Here is a 14,821-nt window from a genome sequence, read left to right on the forward strand (position 1 = left end):
CATGGTGACACATAATATTATCATAAAATGGAATGGTAATAATAAATAAAAGTGCTGTTCAGTACTAATTAACATCTGTGTTACTATTTTTCTTCTTTTCACTGAGATTTTTGTTCCTACTGGATTCTTCGAGTAGGCTCAAGGAATGGCCTTGTATTCCCATCTTTTCTCTCAAAGGATTTACATTATCACACCATCCCCTTGGTAGGGACACTAATTTGCTACCACCAGCTGTGTGAGGCAGAGGACAAGAAAGGAGATGTCCAGGAAGAAGAAGTCTGTGGAACAGCTTTGGTTCTGAAAGCTTTAACCACTTGAGCAGTGGTGATGTTTGGCACATGAGCCCATTTCAGTTATGGAGTAATCCTCTCCCCAGGTCCCATATACATTATAATGTCCTATATACAAATAATAATATTATATTATACAGTCCTAGACTGTATAACAGAGGAAGAAGCACTGCTTTGCTCTACAAGCCAGTTCCCAGTGTAGACCCAGCCTCAGCTTTGAGCCATTCCAAAGAATGGCCTCACCTCCTTTTTCTACTTTCCTCCTGCACTTCCTTTATTCTACTTTCATCTCTTCTGTCAATGATGTTTTCAAGCCCACAAGAACATCTCCATTTTTTTAAGTACTACATTCATCAGCTCATTTTCAGTTCTTAAGTTCGTTTGGTCGCAAATCCTCAATGACAGTATTTTCAGTGAAGTAATTTCAACTCTGTTAAAACCTGGTCTTAAGAGAAGCTGCATTCCCTTAGTATGACTTCTGTACTGCACATGTATTTGAATAAAAACATCTTTCACAGGCAGGATCTCTGCTATAGACATGGGAACAAAATGCTGAAAGTAGGTAATTTCTATCCCTTATATATTGTAAAGGATCTCCTTGACTATAGATAATAATGGCACAAAGGAGTTTTCTAATGAAGTCTGCCCAAACATGCTTAGGAAACGCATTTTTTGCTGTTTACAGCTGATTAAATTAGTGCTTATAATATAGCTATTTTTCTGCCGTTTATTCGAGCGAAAGGCAGAACATCTCAGAAATTAAACTCAGCCTGAAAACAGTTAAAAATGTTCTGTTAGCCTGACATAAATTTGATCTCTAAAACAAACACCAAGCAATATTCCATGAAATTCTGTACTATGTACTAAGGCCCATTGTCCTCACCAGAAGTAATGTAAACCAAGGTCAAAATGATTCAGCTCTGGGTCTATACGTTATCATTAAGTGTGCATTTTGCAACAGCAGGTTGAGTACTCAGAGAAATGATTTTACCAGGCAGTTGTTACTGCCAAGCTGTTGCAGTAATAAAGAGTTTTTGTCACAATATAGTAAACAGAACAACTGGTAACAGAAAAACACAATTGGCTCAAAGCCTGGCCAATTTTTTCAGTCTCAAATAATAAAAAGGTAACTGTTACCCTCTTTTCATTGGGCCCAATTATCTACAGCAGAAATCTAGTTAGTATTTTATATTCCAACTCGTAAACAAACTCCTATTTTTATTTACAAGCAAAAAGTAAAGTGAAATATTTTGGTTTGTATTTGTATCAGTGAAACCTGCTCCATATTTTCAGTCCATGTCTTTGGTGACTGTATGAGGTTGTACCTGCCAATACAAGTCTATACTTGCATATCTACTCACATAGAAAACAGCAAACCTCTTTCCCTAAGATTTAATTTACAGATTTATCATACACATTTATGTACACTTGATTTGAATGTACTTTGAGGACAAAGTAATTTTGTTAAATTACAAATACATATAACCTTACCTTTTCACATTATTAAAGGTTAGACTATATGGTTTCATTCTTGGAAAAACAAACACATATACAGAAAGATAAAGTAACACTACTTAGATAAACACAAACTTTAAAGATTTCACTGAAGAGAGATCCTGTTTACATGGTTAAAAAGAAGGTCTGCTCTCAAAAATACAAATGGGTATTATTGCAAATCCTGAAACTAAAAATGTATAGAAGAAATGGAGTGGGTAAGGTGAATAAACAGCAAGCCTTGTCTCTAACAAGAACTTGTCTGGAATCATTCAGTCAGTCATTTACCAGTTGGGTTCTGAAACAAAGTGAAGATCTTTTCCTTGCCTCATAAATGCTTCTTTTTATTTGCAAGTTATATTTGACCTCCCTATTTGACTAAGAATCTCTTTCCCTGTTAGAAGAAAAGGGACCATATAGAGAGGGACTCTGTTACAGGAAAATATACCCAGATTCTGATACACATCTCTAGGCCATGTTGGCCACATTTACCACCAATTTATAAACTTAACATACCAGTATTCACCTTCAATTTTTAGGCATATTTTCTGAAAAATAAAGCTACCACTTTCTCTGCACTCACTACTGTGAACGTTATTTCCTAGCCCACAGTTGAAGAGCACACACTTTTGATTGAGAGTCCACAAAATTTCAGTTAACAAGCAAAACTGCTCCAGATTACAGAAGCAGTTACAGAACACATCTGGGAAAATACTTGTAATCTGAAATTCATGCTGTCCAAAATATTTTATGAAACACTGTTTGACTGACAATATGCCAAGTTTCTCCTGCCCACAGCAAAATGCTAATATCAAATTACAAATCTCTAAAAACTGTAACATAGATAATGGAAATCTTGTAGACTCTCAGATACTGGAAGGCAATGTCAAGCTATAAAACTAAGAAGCAGAGTCTAGAGGTACCATATTTTATGTTATGCTGTTTTGCAGTTCTTCATTGCAAGACAAGTTCATCCCAACTTGCAGTTTAAATTGTTTCACACAACTGCTGGTCTTTTATATACACTGTTAGTATGTAACAGATGGCAAAACACTGATATTCTTCATTATTAATGGGACAGCTCACTTAAGATGTTTCAAACATTTTCCAGGAGCTGTTGGAAGCGCTATGATTGCCATGGTTACCTGCCATGAGTTAGGGACAGATAAAACACTTTTAGATTCTGGGTTTGGTGCTGTTGCAATCAACATAAAACACACTGCTTCTGATGGTCTAACCATAACTTCTCATTTAACCCACCTCTGAAACAAAACCAAACAACAAAACAGCTAAGGGCTCAGTACAACTCAATTAAAATAAAAGGACATATGGCTTTAGGACTTTAATTAATCAGTCTCTAATACCACACAATGCATCCCACCCTAAACAAAACTGACAATAGTGCTAGTCAAAGTTGAACCTGAAAATGCAGAAAAAAATTCAGGTTATTCTAGTGGAGCCTAATATTTTTCACCATCTTGGTCAACCAGTCTTAGCAAAATTATTGCATCAGTTTTTATCTATTTATGAGGCACAAAATCACTAACCTCAGAATGAAATCAGAAATGGGAGCTAATTAAATATTCAATTGCTGAATCATTCTCACTGGTTTGTGATTAAAAAATAGTTATACAGCAAGTATTACTTTTTACAGGCTAATTGATACCTTTGCAAATGTCACAGCAAAATAGGACTTGAATACACCTGTCCTTCAGTAACTACTGCATCATGGAACTTTTAGGAAGGTGCAGTTTGCAAAACTAAATATACCAGATACTACCATATTAAATGAAAATTATCTCCAAATTATTGAAACTACATGAGCTTAAAATTTCCATCATACTGGAATTGCCAGGTTCTGAATGGCAGAGTCAGGCTGGCATTACACAACATAACAAGGGTATACAATACATGAAATTTCCATTTTCCCCTTCCCAGCATGTGATTTTTTTTTGTTCAGTGGAACAGAGGGAATTTAAGAGGATGAGGTACAAAGAAGAAATCAAGAAACTGTCAGTTTTGAAAAGAAATCTATTTTTCTTTAAACAGAGATTCACTACATAATTGTAATTATTAGTCTGTGTTTCTCTACTAAAATAGCTGATGCATTTCTATCTCCAGCTCTGGGTTCATTTCAAAGATACCAGAAAAGCAAATAATGCTTTTAGATAAAGTAGTTTGAAAAAGGCATTGCTGCAAACCCATCCAGTGGCAGCCATTTAAGGGTGAGCTACAGTCCTGCCATGCCCTCAGTCTCACACAAATTTATGTGGAAAACTGCAACATTTTAATCAGCATTTCTAATCTTTTGAGACTTGAGGCATCTCCTGTAGCACATGTAGAGCTGCTCACATAACAGACAATCCCAGTCTGATAAATTCTTCTCCCCCTGTAATAGATCTCAATCAAACCATGTCCTGTACCTCTCTAAATTGGCTTGGGCATTTACAGAGTCCTGGAACCAAGCAGGTTTCTTAAGATACCTGGCATTTTCAAGCTAGCAATTTATCATCCCTCCAAAAGACTAAACTTCCTCAAAATCCTCTTCAAGAAAACGTGTTAAAAATGAATGAACATGACAACAGAAAAAAACACTGCTTGAGAATAAACCTGAAACTGATCCCTTTTTAGTGTTGTGCTTAATGCCACTGTTAGAAAAAGAGCTCAGTTGGTAACGTTATGCTAACAGAATCCAGGGTCATCTAAATATTTTGTTATTTAAAGACATATATGCCAACCATGCATTGATTTGTCAACTGGTCAGGAATCAACTGTTCTTTAAAAAGCATCAATAACAAACTGCAGCCCATTGCAAGACCCCCAGGGCTTATCCTTTGTTCAGCTGTTGAACAGGGAAATCCTGGTCCTGTTTTCTCCTCAGATGAAGCATTATCAGCCTACTCTATAACTCTATTCAGGAGATTCTGCAAACTACAACAGTTCAGGAAATTGAGATCCATTTTCTCAATAGCCTATATTACAGTAATAACTATCAACAATATTAGTTAAAATGTGTCTCAGTTCAGTGCTTCCCCACAACACTGCAGTTTTCTTTCTTAATTTCTTTCTTTAATCAGATTTGAAAATGCCCTGAAGACCAATAAAGACAGACTCTGACTTTAAAACAACAAAAAAAAACCCTCAAAACCCTTTAGAAACATGGTACATACCGTGCTTACAGTGTACAAGCTTATCTTATATAGTAGGTTTACAGTGATGCTTCCCCTTAAAAAAATCTAATAGTAAAATAAAAACTTTATTCTCATGTAAAAACTAGATTCTTCTTTAATAGAAATTTTATTTATATGCACTCCAGTAGGACAAATCTGTTTTCTTAAGTAAAAATTGAATGAATGGGGAATATTGATATTAAGTGCCCATTATTTATTGTGCCTTCATGCAAAGATATTTTACTTGGTACAATGAAAAAAACCAGATTTTTCATGCAGGAAGTGCCTCCAGCATTTCACACAGTCTGAAGTATTCAATAGTTTTCTTTTTAAAATATTAACACTGAATATCTTTAGTACTAGCAACTGCCCAAAAAGTTGTAGAGCAAGTAAGATGAAAATTTGCCAATATTTATAAAACAATACATTTCAGGAGGGAGGAGGGGTGTAAAATCAAGCATATTGACAGGTACAGAAAGAGAGAAATGTGGGTAAAATTTCAAATCCAGAAAAAGAAAGGTTTTACTTTTATTTTTGTAATCAGGTGTCCCTGCTAAGGTCTCTCTGAAAGGAAGTTTATTAATCCAAGTAACTTGGTAATTTAGCATCACCATCACAATAAGAAATAAATTTAGAAAATTATTTTTATATTTTCATTTTATACCAGGAGGCTACTAGAATATCTAAATGACGCATGAGTTGTTATAAAACTGCCATATTTTTATCTAGCAGTTGTCCAAGCAGCATGTAAATGACTTTCTTTTTTTTCCCCATAATGTCATGATGTAAAGCAACACCATCTGAACTGTTTCTATGGGCTCTAGATTCAATAATTTCTTAGGATAAATTGCTTCTCTTAATTATAGCATTACAAGACAGCAAGAATAAAAAAAAACCTCAACAGGCAAAGTTTCGTTTTGTAGACCCTAAACAGTCTGTATTCCTTCTTCCTAAACTTCAGCAGCAATTAGTAGCAAATTTTTGTAAATTGAAATAAAAAAGACTTCATTCACTATTTCCTTGAAACGGTGCAACTGAGCACCAAAGGAACAGATTAATTCAGTGAGACATTCTGAAAGAGATGGAGAAGTAAGAGTTGGTGAACTGTTTACCTTTTAAATTAAACCACTGAAAATGAAATATGCTGCTCTGCACTGTGCTGGATTTAACCTTCATGCTGAGCTTCAGGTAACCCAGACATTTCACACCACACAATGAGAAGTGTTTGCTATAAAGTACTTGTCATATAAAAGCCAACCCTTTCCTGCTGACTTATTTCTCTTCTCTTAGATAGTGATATGACAAAAAAATGGAAATGAAGAAGAACTGAATGCTCTTTTCTTAGTGCTGTATACATAAAACATCAACTGCACTCTCATGCAGTAGAAAACCCACAGGATCTGGATTCCCAATCTGAAATATTCTGTATTCCCCCTTAGTGTGCAGGTGACGGTGTCAGTAAGAGATGTGCTGTGACTAGAGAACTTAATGGTTATGCAAAGGGTGAAATTATTTTCACTTCTATTTGTATGGTAGTTCAATTAAGTTACATACTTGAAAACTAGATGGTATTTGTTTAATCCCAACAGCTATTTAAAGTTCATGCTTCTTTGAGAATTGAACTTTCCAGCTACAAAGTAACATGGTGAATTTAGAGGAAAAAGTTTCTTTTGAGGCTTTAGAGTGCCATAAAAACAGTGTTATAGAATTAACATATAGAGCTATATAGATAAGATTCATCTGAGTTCCTTTCCTGATTTGAACACAATACAAATGGAACCCTTTCTTTTCTTTTTACCCACATTATAGCACAAATATATCTGTCAAATTTATATTAGCTACAGTTTTTCCTAAAGCCCACAAGGCCAAAGAGTGTATGAAAATAACTCAATATACTAGTTAAGTCCACTAAGAGGGTTGAAAATGAAAATCTACTCACTTTGAAAATCAAGAATAATACAGAATTTAAGCTTCTATATTACATCATCCAAAAATTAAGAAAGCATTAATGAATGCAATCTTTAAATTCAAATTTTTAATACATAACTGAAGGATTTATATTTCCAAAGCTTTTCTCCTTTATTAATATTCTAATGCTGAAACATCAGTCATAATTTTCTACCATTTCTACTTGAAGACATGGGATATCAAAGCTTAGCACTAAGAAACATTATTTAACCCACTGTCCCAAGTGCATTAACTGCAAGTTTTACTTTCTTCTCGGTGCCCTGTGCCAGTATGACTCTGACAAACTAATCTGATGAAAGATAGTTTCTATGAGCTACTAAAGCCCATAAAGTACAAAAGCACATATATCTGTACTTCCAATTTCAATGCAAGTCAAGCACCTACTTAAATTTTAGGATGTCCTGAAGTGCTTTGCTGAACCAGGACACAAACAAACCCAAATCTAAAACGAAGTTACTTCCTTCCCTAAGATTCTTTCACCATTACCCTCTTTCACCATTCCATATTTCTTCTGTTGTCTATGTACTAGTTAAACAGGAATTGTTATATTTCCTATTTTAAAACATACTTTACATGGGAGTGGGGGGGTGTGTTCCTTAGAAAACCTTGATCCTCTCAAGATTTTTCTCCTTTGATCCTTTCCCAAAAGGACTTTAGTTCCCTCATCATCTGGTCTAAAAAGCAGATTTAGGAGGGTTCTCATCTCTGAACAGACAGGTCCTGCTGGCTGAAAATGGCACCTCAATTTTTTACAGTGAGGAAATACATGACAGGGGTTGCACATCAATGACACCAGTGAAACCCTCAAGAGCAGAGATATTACCACTCCAGCTCTAATTTGAATGGCTTCAAATTACTTCACATAGATACACACACAGAGCCTGATAATTCTTTACATGACAAACTTCTAAAAAACAATAAACATTATAAGCACAACAGCAAGCTACATTGTATTAGTAATAAAATCTTTACCTTCTATACCTTTTAATTCTAAAATAGTTATCCTGCACACTGTCTTAAACTCTTCACTCTCTTCAGCAAGAGGTCAACAGACCAAACACTGACAAAACACAGCTATGCTGTTGGGAACAAAATGCCAGGGAATCCATCCTGCAAAGGCAGCATTTCCACTGACATAAATGGGAGAAAGACAGAGCTGCTGGGGAATAGAAGTTGCAGAATTACAGGATACATTCCAGAAGCCAACTTCATATATATCCTAAATGCTGTCTGATGTTGCATATGCACACACATGTATACATGTATACACAAATAGATACCAGTCTAAATATATGAGCATAATGTTTGAACTTTTAATATAATATGCACTTTTTAAAAAGTACATAAAATAATCTACAATTTAGCTTAGTTACTGACAGGTGAGAGGGACACATTTATTTTATTGAACTAACATTTGGCTACAGATACAGCTCACAGACTTGAGTTGCATGGGCAAAAAATGATGAATTATGTTGCTCTCAACATTTTCTCCCAGACAGAAAACTTATTTTAGGTTTCTGTATTGTTCTTCCAACGCAGCTGAGGAGTCACAACAAAGTCACTCTTCTGATCTCAGAAAAGTGCTGTGTATTCTTTCCATATGGGGTATCCAATGTTTTAAAGGAAAGCAAAAGATACCATGCAGTCAAGTCAGCACTCAGTGGAAAGGTACCTGACTCAATTTCTACTCACTTAGACAATCCCTGAATTCACCTCTTCAGTGGAAGTACAGAACCATTTCTATTTTGATATGCCCTCTATTGGGACAATACTCTTGCAAGAAGATCCTTAATTAGATCATTACTGGTTACTATAATCTGCCCAGTGCAGAAGTAGCAATGGAGATTTTAAGGATGCTGTAATATTCAAAAAAATTAGAATAATAAGTCCAGTAAATAAGTATTATTACTTAACCAACAATCTGAAAGTGAGATAACAACACAGCACCAACAAAGGTTCGGAATCTAAATGTAAGGGTTTGTCTTAAATGAAAAAAATTAAGCAATATTTCTATGCAAGAACATGCAGGTAACCCTTTGCAATCAAGTGTTATGTCTGTGCAGAGCTTCTCTTTGTGAGCTTCACACAACTGGGCACACTCCAGACTTGGAAATGAGCCTGTCCTTTGGGCACTCCTGGCAGGAAGGCAGGAGTCACAAAGACTTAAATTGAGACAATGGAAGGATGAGTTCAAAAGATCCAAAGTACCTGAAGGCTTGCTAAAAGGCAAAAATCTATTTCATGCAAGAAAGATCATAGTTTGAAATAACAAATCTTGGTATATACAGTTACATATAAAATACTGAGCAAGTCAGAATCCAGGCTGGTACATGGGGACCATTTTTTAAATTACAAAATTGAACAGTTCAAGTGTTAAAAACACTCTTGAAATTGGCCAGTTTTAAATAAAATTATCTGCAGTTTAAAAAAGAAGTACAAAATATATCATGAGTATATGACATTTCTCTTATACACACAATGCAAAGAGAACAAATATATTTCTCGGTTTTGCTCAAACAGAGCATCAATAAACTGAAGTAAGAATACTGATTCTTGCTAGGATTACTTATAAGGATTTTGACAACTATTTCCTACCAGCACCAAAATATCTTTAGTAGAAGATATACAGCAGGGGGATTAGTATATATGAAAATTAATACCTGGAATCTTGCAAGCATTATTATTACATTTTCCTGTGGCTCTAACTTGGTTCAAAGCAACATTTATAAATCAAATTATTTTCTTCATTGCTTTATGTTGGTTCTAACTTACTAAGTTCAAATGTTAAACTAATACACTGAAAATGAGTTACCAACCTGAAAGGCAAATACACACTCTTCTTTGTAATTGAAAAAAAGTTACTTGTCCAAAGCAGTATTCCTTCCTCTTCTCGGTTAATTTTCAACTAATTGGTTTTCTGTATATTAAATTTATGTTTCCTAAAGCATTAAAGTTAGTTTCTAATCCTATATACATAACTCATTGAAAGATCATGAACATGAACTCTTAAGATAAATTGTCCCAACTGAAGGTAAACAAATGAAAGGCAAAAATACATTTAAAATATCATAATTAGAATGAATATATTATATCCTCAAAATATTGGTTTATAATTGTTAAATATTTTCAAATTCCACTGTATATATGTAATAATACTTGATTTTCTGACTTTTTACACTCCTCAATCAGCTGAAATTCTGCTTTCCTTTTGTATTTTCCCAACATCAAACTCTGCAACTTTGCATTTGAACCTGATCTGCCTTCACTTCTACTGCAGTAACCAGAAAACTGTGCACGAAAATTAATACTTCCCCATATGTTTTTCTACATTATCTCTTCTAGTCAAACTCCCTTCTCAGAGCTCCAACATTCTGCATAGCAAAACACTGGACAGTATTTGGTCACTCTGCAGGAGCGATTCTAGGTCATTCTGTAGAATGTGGTGTCCTCTTGTGGTCTTGGAGGTTCCCTAAATGTGAGATGTGTCACTGAACACCAGATTTAGAGCTGGCATCAATTACAGCAGGAGCTTCCAATGCCACTAACATTTAGAATCACCTTCATCAGCCTCACGGTACCAAATAGTGAAGACATGCAATGAATAACAGCATTCAGGTACAGTCCTGAAGGATATAAAAGCACCCACACCACCTTCCAAAAACTGTAAAACAGTGATTTTCAGCTATTTACACATGGAGGACAATTTTTTTACCAATATGTTATTTGGGCATCTAATAACACTGAGGATCTGTAAAGGATATGAAAACCGTAGATTGACGTAAGAGACACTTTGTTAGCAGAATTCAGCTACTGAAACTGCTCTTCAGGCACTGATTCAAGATTGTAATGATTAATCTAGGAACAGGAAGACAGCTCCAATTCTATCAGAAACAGTGTAACTAATATCAGAGAGAAAAAATACCTATTGAAATCCAAGTGCATATCTAAAAGGGAACGTGCTTTGGTAGCCACTGAAGTTAAAAAAGCAGCATGAAAAAAGTAGCATTGGCAATATCTCTTCTAATGTTTATTGCCAAACATTTGCATGTGTAACATCCTGCACAAGCCCCTCATCCTAAACTGAAAGTTCTACAGAATTGCATGACAGACACACACCCATACGAATTAATTAATTTTACACTGATGTTTTTAAACTTTCCTTTTAAACCTTCAACTTGCTCTGCCATGGCAGGGAAGGCTGTCTCCAGGCCATTAATCCATCTCAGTCAGTTATTTTCCAAGGAGCTACTGCACGAAATGATACAATATTTTTGAAGGCAACACATACTGTGACATGTACAGAAAACAGCACCACTAAAAGACAAAGAAATTCCTACACAATGTGCTGTGCAAATAAGCTCTTGTGTGACAAATTGAGGTAAAAGCTCTTGCAAAGCTGATGTGAAAGCATCACACTCTGACTCCCAAGTTATTTACAGCAGGTAGCCAGAAGTACAATCACTAATAAACTAAATATTAGCTTATAATCACTAAACTAACACACAGAAGTATAATCACAACTCTCTCATGTCTCATCATAGCAGTCTTTCAGGAGGCCAATGGATGGCACCCCTTTCTTACTGTAAAAAGACACTTTTTCTGAGACCTGATATGAGAGAAAGTGGGTTTGTGCAGGATTAAGGTAGAACTTTGGCTCAAAGCTGAAGCACTAAAAGAATAAGCAATGTAAATTTTTTAATGAGTTGCTCAACTGATAATTTTGTATGCATCAACCGTGCAACTGAATTTGTAACTCAATTAGTATTTAAAGTAATTAAGGATGAAAGACTATCAAAAAAAAAAGCTTAAAAGGCGGCTTTTGTAATTTACTGAAGTGGTTGATACTCCATCACTTCAAAAAAGGAGAATTAGTTATGTAACAAAGAAGAAAATACATTGTTTCTATTACAAAACCATCCATTAAAAATTAAATGAAAAATGCATGAGCTTCTAACAGATGAAAAAAAAAACCCAGAAAAGATCTCATAAGTATTTTCATTTCCCAGGTTCGCAGGCAATGAACAACCACATTAACAGTGGACTTTATGCCAAGCAAACAGAACTGCAGGTTTTACTGATTCATTTTAATATACTTACATCACCACCACTTATTCCAGATGATGTGCATTACTGCCCTTTCACAGCACCTGCTCATTTTTGGAGTACACGTGGGAAACCATTGGAGTCAGAGCAGTTACTACCTTTAAACCCTCACAGTCCAATTCATTGACATCCCAAAGTGAGTAAGGAATTTATAATTTTTTTTCTAGTTGTTTTTGAAATTTTGTATTATCTCACACAAATTAGCAAAGATGATTTTTCTAACACAAACTTGCAACAGAAACATTTAATTAATTACTCACCACTGTTAATTGCTGCCATTATAAAATAAAAAAATGTAGTAGAGACTTCATTTTACATATGGAGCTGTCCAGCACAATTTTTGAGGTTCTGTGCATTTGTTTATTGTGTATGTCATGAATATTTCATTTAATAGAACCAGTTTTCTTTTCAGTAAGTAGAAAAATCATTGCATTACCTACCTCAGTGAACCTGCACCTGGAAAGGGGAAAGTCTGTACAAAAATAGCAGGTACTGTTTAGCAGGTATAAAAACATTTATGAGTCACCTCTTGTTGGGGAACGAAGGACTGAGTGGGAGGAATTTCAAAGATGGAGAGAAATCTACAGCCCCGAATGACATCCTTCACACCAAACAAGACATTCTCACACTGGATTCTACTGTACACTGGAAATGACACTTATAATGGACTGGACAGTTGTCCCCAGTTGTTCCCCAGTTGATGTTGTATTGTTATGATGTTGTTTGTACCCCAGTTGTTGTTTTAAATTTTTCACCCTCCATATTGTCTTCTCCCTTCCCTCAGAGTTTTCCCGCCTTTTTCCCCTGTTTTCCCGCTCCTCTGCCTGCTATTGGCCAGAGTTTGCTGCAGTGCAGAGGTAGCTTCCATTGGCTCTTCCCCTGGTTACGCCCAAGCTCCTCCCCTCCTTACCCGAACATCCAATCACCTTTTCCCCTGAAGTTGTCAATCCCAAGCACCTCCCCAGTTCTGGATCCTTCCCTAGTCCAACCCTATATAAGTCCCCGAATCCCTTAATAAATTGGCATTGCACCCCGAGACCGTCTACTGTCCTTCGAACCCCTTCGCAGTGCCCGATCCCATTCCTTCCCCTCGGGTCGTGGCAAGTGGCGCCCAACGTGGGGCAGTAGAGGTCTCTCATATTGAGAGAACTCCTGCACCTTCATCTGGGCTCAAGGATCCTCAGGAGAGAGGATTCCTCCGCCGACCCTCCCCTGCACAGCGGACGACTACGGGCTTCTTCTGCTGCCGCGTGGGTCGCGCACCGGACAGGTGAGCTGCGGGGGACATTCCATACACCTGCACCCCACACCTTCCCCTGTAACTTTAAACAAAAAGGGAGGAATTACACCGGAGAGTGTCGAGATACCTATTTAACACCATGGGACTCACACTCTCCACCTCCCAAAAGTACGTCTACAGACGCCTCAAGGACTTTGTAATTGAGCACGGTCACCCTTTAGACAAAAGGTCAGCAAAAGCCCTCGCTAAATGGCTTGACCGCCATGGCCATCACGTCAATGATAACACCACTTTTGACAAATGGCAAGCCATAGGTTTCGAACTCTGGCGAGAGAGCGGTAGGGGTGACCGGCTCGCGAAAGAGGCGCTTATCGCCTGGAGGCTTATTCTGATGGTGCTACAGCACCAGATGATGAATAAGAACGACAGCAGTAACACCAAAGAAGCTGTTTCCTCCAAGTTTACTGAAGAAAAGAAATCACACACGGACACGGAAAAAGACTCTAAATATACGGACACGGACACTTGCACTACAGATAAGGACACCGGGAGAGGGAAGAAGAACATCGGACATCACACTCAAGATGGCGGGAGGGATTCGGACAGTGATTCGCAAGATGGCGGGAGGGCAAGAAGAAGGGACTCGCGGCGTTCGCGAAATGGCGTCGAGGAGGCGGGGCCCCGGGGGGCGCGGGAAAGATCTAGGCGGGAAAAGCGGAGGCGGACCCTTGTAGTTCCACCCACTGCGCCGTCTCCGCCCCCGTATCGGAGCCCCTCCCCGGACACGCCTCCCTCTACGCCATCTTCCGCCACTCCAGACTCCTCCCCCGACCGATCCCCCTCCCGGAAGTCACGAGGTGCAGTGGGCGGGGCCAAGGCGAAGGCCAAGAGGGACATCCGCCAAGATGGCCGCGCCCATAAGGCCCGGGCCACCGGGGCCTACTCCGCCCGCCGGCACCCCACCTCAGATTATTACTGGCCACCATACTCCCCGGACGAGACACCTGACGCTCCAGACATCTGGAGCGAGTTCCGGGAGGAAGCCGCATCCGCTAGGGATGCGGAATTCCTAAAAGCTTTCCCTGTATATTATGAGGAAGGAAAACCACCGGAGTGGCGCCCCATCTCATACCCCATGCTTAAAGATATTAAAAAAGCTATAGTGGAGTATGGGTTGGGTGCGCCCTTCACCATCGGTCTAATGGAATCATTTTTTCTGGCCTATACTTTGATACCTTTTGACATCCGGGGAGTGATGGGAGGGCTGCTTACGACAGTACAGGCCTCAGCATTCGAATCGGAGTGGAAGAAACGTATTGTAACCTGGGTGAACGATAAGATGGAGAGGCGAGGTATTCCCCCGAGGCAGGCAGTAGACATGCTTTATGGTGAGGGCGACTACACGCGCAGAGGGGATCAAGCTCGATTGGACCCAAAATTATTAGATAAATCAAAAGAATTGGCCTTAGACGCCCTGAAGAAGGTGGCCGATGCATATGTACCGACCCCCTCCTTCACGATGATCGACCAAGGCGTCAAAGAACCATTTACCGATT

General features: G+C 37.9%; 1 protein-coding gene across 4 annotated transcripts in view; it reads right to left on the bottom strand.

Annotated features, from left to right (window-relative positions):
* Positions 1-14,821, bottom strand: part of SNX29 (sorting nexin 29) — a 104,603-nt gene that overhangs the window by 28,716 nt on the left and 61,066 nt on the right. Inside the window, exon 20 of one of the 4 annotated variants that reach the window (XM_064672858.1) lies at positions 12,299-12,551. The exons of the other annotated variants lie outside the window; for them this stretch is intronic. The gene's annotated coding sequence lies outside the window, so the exon portion shown is untranslated. Of the gene's footprint in view, positions 1-12,298; positions 12,552-14,821 lie in introns of those variants that run through there. 4 annotated transcript variants of the gene reach the window in all.

This window comes from Pseudopipra pipra, chromosome 16, assembly GCF_036250125.1.
Source record: "Pseudopipra pipra isolate bDixPip1 chromosome 16, bDixPip1.hap1, whole genome shotgun sequence".
In the NCBI taxonomy this organism is placed as follows: domain Eukaryota; kingdom Metazoa; phylum Chordata; class Aves; order Passeriformes; family Pipridae; genus Pseudopipra; species Pseudopipra pipra.